Genomic DNA, 8,014 nt, shown 5'->3' with positions numbered 1-8,014 from the left:
TCTTGTTTTTTGGTCTTCCCAGTGTCTAACGTATCTATCTATCTGTCTATCTATCTATCTATCTATCTATCTATCTATCTATCTATCTATCTATCTATCTATCTATCTATCTAACTGCTTACAGCTTCTTAATCTTGATACTAGAAATGTAGAATCTTGTAGTTGCAATTGGACGTCTACTGGTAAAAAAATAAAATAAGACTAGGCTATTTGAGAAACTCTTAAACATTACAGGTGTGGTGAAGGGCTGATTTAGGCTAGGTGCAAATCTGAAATCCCTATTATAGGGTAGCCTGGGATGGCTTCCCATTTGGGGGTTTTGATCTGGTCGGCAGCGGATGGCGTCCGACTCCTACGTCATTCTGTAGAAAAACGGACTACACTTTGGCAGGAAACAGTTTTAACCCGGGGAAATCTCGCTTTTGCGAACGCCAATCATTTCGACCGGAGGGTTAGCTCCGGAGGTTAAGGTTAGGGTGAGGGTTAGAGTAGAGGGTTAGATGTAGTAACAGCGACATGCTCCCTTTTAACCCCTTCTTGCGCATGCGCTAATTGGGTTGAAACTGATCTACAAGCTCACAGCGTGGCACCGAGTGCCACGCTGCAAGCTTGTAGATCTGCTATTTTTGAAGAGTCGTGAAAATGTGTGCAAATCTTTGAATATATGTATTTTTTAACAGAACATTTGTAACTCAAGTTTTGCTTCTGTGGGGGTCCCTGGAACTAAATATTTTGAGATGGGGGTCCGTGGCCATATACATATCATTTTGGGGGTCCTTCACATGAAAAAGTTTGAGCACCACTGACATAGAAACATAGGTTTTTCAAAAAACCTTAGAAGGATTTAAAATTTTCAAAGACTTGCACAAAGTTTCACGATTTAAAAAAAATAGCAGATCTGCAACACCCCTGGCAGTGCAAAGCCAACTCTGCAGAAGTCTCTAGACGGGTGCTACACCAGAATGTTACGTGCAGTGCTCACCAACGCACCAAAGCACCAACTAGCTGGTAGCATGTATGGAGAACCGGGATAACTGGAAGCAACGATTGAGGGCTCGTCTGAGGACGACCTTTATGAAGAGAGAGCAGTCTGGTATTCGGACTTCTCTTTGTGTTGTTATCATTTGTTTTGTATCTCTGTTCTTTTCATATGGAACTTGTGTCTGAAATGAAGGAATCTTTATACCTTCTTATCGGGCCTGGAATTTAATGTTGATGTATTTCTTATTAATTATTAATAGAATGTATTTTTGGCACACAGGGCAGAAAGCACTGAAGTACATTGACATTAATAAGTGAAATATCCCTTTGAATTCACTGTACACATTAGTACAGTGAATTTAAAGGGATATTTCACTTTAACAAAAGAAAAGATGAGTGTTACAATGTTTTCTTTTTTCGTTTTAGCCATTGACATCTCTAAATGAACACTCATCTTGTCTTTCCTCTAATTATAATCTAAAATATGAACCCTTGTTATGAAAAAAAAAGTTGTCCTTTAACAGTTTGCCAGCCAAAATAGAATGGTTGTTGGTAGATTAGCCGTGAAATTTCTATTATTGTATTGTGATCTGAGACATAATATTATGTTTATGTAGCCCCAGCCAATAAACCGACCCGCAAACGCCCTGCAAATCGAGCTCAGCTCTATTGGCACAGTGGTTTGGGTGTCGGACTGGCGAGTGGGAGAGTGGTGTTCGATTCCCGCTCCTGCGCATCACTACATTTATAAACATTTATAAACACTCCTTCTTAGATTAGATTAGATTAGAGTTTATTTGTCATTGTAACAATACAGTACAGGTACATCAGGCACAGTTTCATTTGTCAACGATCAACTCATTTACAAAGAACAGTACACATACAAGTACATTCACAGTACAACGAAATGTATTTGTGCATTTAAGGGTGCACGGCTGCTGCCATTCCACGGCGCTGCCAATATAGCCCTTTCTTGCTGAAAAAAGAAAAAGATTTGGGAGTGGGGAGTACAAGCTTTGCGTTTGGGTGATGGGGGGTTGCAGGCTTGGGCTATTAAAAAAACATTGCTTCCATACAGTTCCACTAATTTGAGGAACTGCCTGGGAGAAAGAAAAAAGAAGCCCTGACAAGACATTGGGTGGGGGGGGGGGGGGGGGGGGGTGGGGGGGTGTGGGTGAAGGCAGGTGAATGGTTGTGTGTGTGCATGCGTGTAAGTCTGCGATTGTGTTTGTGTTAGCGTTAGTCCGGTTGTGAGCTTCCAGATAGTAGCTAGGTCAAAATGTCTTTTCGCTGGTGTCTATGTAGACGTCCTTGGCCCAGCCCCAGCCTGAAAGTCAAAACACCAGGTGTCCGTGGTGGGAGTAGACATGAGTTGGGTGAGGGTGGGAAAGGCTTCCTTCACAGTGTCTTCCTTCTTGAGGTTGGGGGGGGGGGGGCGAGCGCACAACAACACAGTTCCTCTCTCACAGGAGGAGTGCGGTATTCCAAGGTCGTGCCAGTCCGGTCGTAATAATTCGAGCGAGGGGATACAGAGAGTTAGAGTATTTCCCTCTAAAGTCCATGTTTTGGCCCTCTTTGCATAGCGGTGTTTTGCTCCAGCAAGATGTTAACATCGCGTTTGAGTTCATTAAACGCAACAGTCTGGGCACAAGCAACCTTGTGCAGTTCCAATATCATGATGGGCAGTTTTGGGGCTCCTGGCGGTCCACCCATCTTGCAGATTTTTCGATAAACCAAGGCAATGCCCATGCCAATCAGCAGAAACCCTGTTACCATAAAAGCGAAAAGATAAATACACCCAAAAAAATAATCTCTCAGTTGAACACATTTTAAATGTGTGAAACTTTTCCACCCATTTTATATGAGTAAATTTATATATGGGATATATGTAGTCCCAAGTCAAATCTACATTCAATGCAATGCATGTTGTTCAATTAGTCCAACTCATTTTCATTAACTTAAGCCAAGTTAATTATATGAACTTAATTAATTTACGTTTGTCCAACTCAAACAAATGTTAACGTAAATGTGTTGGTTCAACTCATTTTTATGGAATTAAGCTAAGATAAATAAAATACTTTTACATTTACATAAGAAGAGTTCGGTTTCAGGTTTTCTTCTGGATGATTTGTTTCAAGTTTTACAATATCAACATACAGATGCATAATGGATATATGCAATAGCAGTGATTATTGAATAATCAGAACATTTAAGAGAAAACCAACGCAATAACCTCAAAGTTACCATGAGTTCTTCTCTTTTAGCCTAGCATGGGGAGGGAGCTCAAGCTTAAACTAGCAGCCTAGCAGTTAGGGTTAGGGTTAAGGCTCAAATACTGACAAATCAAATTCTGACATATGACAGTCATCTTGCCAAGGCAGACACATTGATATGATACATTTAGCATTTTTAGCTCCCGAAAGCTTAAACATTTCCCTGAAAACCTAGAAAAATGCTGTTCCCAGCATGCTTTGCATAACATGTGACCAACTTATTTGACCAATCAAGGGAAAGGGCTGGAGTCACTTCTCAGATCTGTAAAATGTACTTAATAAAATTGAGTTGGATTCAAACAATATTCTCAGAATGATTTCAGCCTTAAAAACTACTCAATAAAATTGGTGAGAGGCGTGGTTTATGGGACTCTGGGAGTTTTCATTGGAACTCATTTTCAATGTGTTTTTAAATTCCATTACTAAGATTTGAGTTACATGAATGTAATATAAATGCATAATGTTAAATGAATAGATTTTGTATAAGCACTATTAATTACATTTGAGTTGGAACAATTTAATAAAAATGCATATATTGTAAATGTATATATTTAAGGTAAGCACGATTAATATTTGTTCAGTTACATCAATTCAATACATTTGCATATATTATAATTAAATACATTTAAATAAAGCCAACATAATGTAAATGTATCACATCTGGCACTATTAATAATATTTGAGTTATATCAATTAAATGTATATGCTTATGCCTTGAAGTGAAGTAATTAAATAAAGCAAACATAATGTATATGTGTCACATTTATAGGGGGGTTGAATCAGTTTTTTGGGTGTATCTTCCACGTCCTCAACGGAAAAAACCGTAAGGCACATCATATTCCACCGTTGCCGGTAGTCCATCACGTACCCCGATGGGTAGGTTCCGTCGGGACAACTGGATTCCTCCGAACCAGATTTTCGTGATGAAAAGATAGTATCCATGGCATTCAGTGCATAGCTCACCAGATCCATGTTTGCTTCCAAATAGGTCCAAATAGCTACGAGAGTAGAGACAGTGTTCAGATACGCTCCAAGTTTCGAAGACAATGAGAAGGAGAAACTCTCCGTAAGCAGCGGGTAGACACACGAGGGAGGGAGAGATAAGAGAGAGCTAGAGAGGTGCGACTGCCTTCAATGAGAGCTGAGCAAGAAGACTCTTGGACCGCACCGTTGTTTTTTCTTTTTTCCCCCCCCCCAGGTCATTAGCTCACCGTGATTATCTGGATCTCCGTTGGGATAGAGTGGTAGTTTTGGCCGAGCATCGATCTCCCCGTGCGTTTCGCGTGCGCGATCCGTGCGCATAATAATCCAAGCATATAATCCAAGAATGACTGAACAGTCGATGTGACCATTTTGGCTAGCTTAGCCCTTAGCACTCCAGCTATGCTAATGTTATCCTCCAAACAGTAAACGGACGGCAGCCAAGGACGTATGAAGAAGGAAAGGCCATGACGTCACCTCTGCTTCATGTCAGAGCAGCCATGCGCTATCGATGGACGCGTGGTGACTAGGGAAGGTTATACGATCGCCGATTTTCGAGTAAAAATCATTTATTTCGTTTTTAATGACAAAGTACGGTAAAAGACGACGCGGCTGAGACACCCTTGCTCAGATGTCCGGTATATTCCGGTTTTAATATTAAGGGGCTCCCAGTGGCTTGGAAAGGGTTAACGTGGGCTCACTTGTGTTTAAAATCTGCAATTTTGGCCAACTTGTGCGGAAAATCTAGCATTTTTAATACAAATCTTCTATTTTAGGGGTCCGCACTCCCCAGGTGGGGGTCCCCAGGTGGGGGTCTGCAGCCACATACATATTATTCTGAGGGGTCCTTGACATGAAACAGTTAAAGAAACACTGCGTTAGATCAGACCAGAGCCATGTATCAGAGAGTTCTGACAATGTGGGGTCAGAAACAGCGCCGGTCACATGGTTCATGTAACTCTAAATGTCACTTTTCCCTCATAGACTCCAATGCATTCTGGGAACTTCCTGGTGCTTTGTCACTATTCACCAATAGATGTGTATGTAGAAGACCTCAACCATGAACAGAGATGGCGCGACTATCTCCAATACAAGGCTCTGGATCAGACCATAGTTGAAAACACAGCTCAAGTAGACTCACATTGTCTTTTATTCACGGACCAAAGAGAAAATCCAGCCAATAGCCATCATACCTTTTTTCTTTATTTTATTTATGTATTATTGTTATGTATGTATTATTATTTCCAATTTGTTATACTTTAATTTCTACTCATCTCAGAAAAATAGTGAAAATAGCTGATCTACAAGCACACAATGCCTCTACTTGTAAATCAGCTGTTTTCACTAGTTTAGATCATTGTTAAAATGATAAATACAAAAGGAACGGTTTAGGACTAAAAGGTTTCCATATGTCCTTAAATGTTATATGAGTTAAAAACAAGGACCTCATCATGGAAACAAGCACTGAGGCTTTCATGAGGTGTTCATCCTTTTAGTTGACCTTGTACCAGTGAACTGTACTGTCATGTAAATGTACCTTTTCCTATGCAAACTTCTAATAAAGTCCTCAATCAATCAATCAATCAATACCATAGTGTCTCTCTGAACCAGACATACAAAAATACATTATGAATTAACCTATTGAAAATACACTATATTTATGTCTTATTATTATTATACATTTTATCCCATATTTTGTAACCCATTTTTCACCCAGTGCCAATTGCCTAAGCCAGAGGTCTTCAACAGGGTGTCCGGGACCCCTAGGGGGTCCTCAGAGTTACTACAGGGGGTCCTCCAAATCTTTGAATGATAGAACTTTTTTTTCTCCTTTTTTATATTAACCACTCGAACCCTAGCGTCCATATTCTGAGAACTAGCCAAAAATAGCAGATCTACAAGCTCACAACGCCTCGTGCTGCGAGGTTAAGGTTAAGGTAAGCTTAAGGTCAAGTTTATTAAGTATTCACGGTTCAAGTGGTTAAATATCTGAAAACACAAACTGATATGAATCCAAAGTACACTGATGATTGTGCTGTCAAACAATGAAAACTTATGGAATCTATGATAAGATTGTGGGGGTCCCTGCTTCATCTCTTTCTCTCGACTAAGGGGTCCTTGGCCTGAAAACGTTGAAGAACCCTGGCCTAAGCTGTAATCCTGGGCTCTGCTCTCCCTCTGCCAACCTGGGGAGAGCCCTGAACTGAGCTCATGCTTCCTTCAGTGTTCAAGTCACTTCTTATCACATTGTGTTGCTTTGTTATATGTTTTTACTGTTTTCTCATGATGTTCAGCACTTTGGTCAACCTGGTTGTTTTTAAAAGTGCTTTATAAATAAATTGCCTTGACAGGGAGGAGTTTCCCCGGTTGGACGTAGCGCGTGGAAGGAACACGTTATTCCAACCAGTTCCTTTCCCCTCCATCAGGCGCCCCGGCTGGCCAGGGGGAGGCAGTATAGAGACCAGGATTACTGCATGTTCATTGAGAGGGTACCTACCCTAGGGGACACGGGGAGAACATGCAAACTCCACACAGAAAGGAGAATACACTAATAATACACGGGAACAATATCACACTTTTAAAAATCAATTTATTAAACAATTAAACTTCTACAAATTATAAAAAACATGTGAAGAATGAGAAGGATATGCAAATGAAAACAACACAACAGAAGGACAGAGGAAATAATGATCTAATCATGAATCAACAGATGAAACAATGAATGATGTGAACGTCATGGATGAATGAATGCAGACATTTAGTAGATGTTTGAATCCACAGTGATTTACAAAGTTCAACATGAGAGTAAATGACATGAAGTCTAGTCAACCAACAACATGCTCACAGCAGCAGGAGAGGAAAGAGTTAAACTGTTCTGCTGTTGTCATCATAGATCACAATGAGCTGAGAACAGCAGATCTACAAGCTCACAACGTGTCCATTTGGTGTAGAGAGGGTGGGGGGCCAAGTACAGAACCCTGTGGCACCCCAGTCAGTACAGTGGTTCAGTATAAAGGTTTATGTACAAGAAACAACAATGATACTGTGATAATTACATGATCAGATATACACTGTTCCTCTGTCTGTTGTGTCAAATATCACATATAAAACAATAGAGTAGATGTGTTTACATGAGAGACACAAGTATGATACTGACATATTTACACCATCATCATCAGTATTTATGATACATATTTATAAATGATATTTACATCATCATCATCATCAGTATTTATGATACATTTTTATAAATGATATTTACACCATCATCATCAGTATTTATGATACATATTTATAAATGATATTTACATCATCATCATCAGTATTTATGATACATATTTATAAATGATATTTACATCATCATCAGTATTTATGATACATTTTTATAAATGATATTTACACCATCATCATCAGTATTTATGATACATATTTATAAATGATATTTACACCATCATCATCAGTATTTATGATACATATTTATAAATGATATTTACATCATCATCATCATCAGTATTTATGATACATATTTATAAATGTGTAGAGTGGAGGTTTGAGCAGCGCTGTCTGATTTTAATTCATCTAATCTGATCTCAGATCTAAAGATGTGGTGATGACTGATACAAAGGAAATGAGACTACACATATATATATATATATATATATATATATATATATATATATATATATATATATATTATTGGGGTCTCATTTAGACACGGTTTGATTTCATAGGGTTAATAACTCCTTCCTGTCAGGGACCCCCATCTGAACATATCTTTG

Source organism: Nannobrachium achirus (genome assembly GCF_963921795.1).
Source record: "Nannobrachium achirus genome assembly, chromosome: 23".
Taxonomy (NCBI): domain Eukaryota; kingdom Metazoa; phylum Chordata; class Actinopteri; order Myctophiformes; family Myctophidae; genus Nannobrachium; species Nannobrachium achirus.
This window is presented reverse-complemented; position numbering follows the sequence as displayed.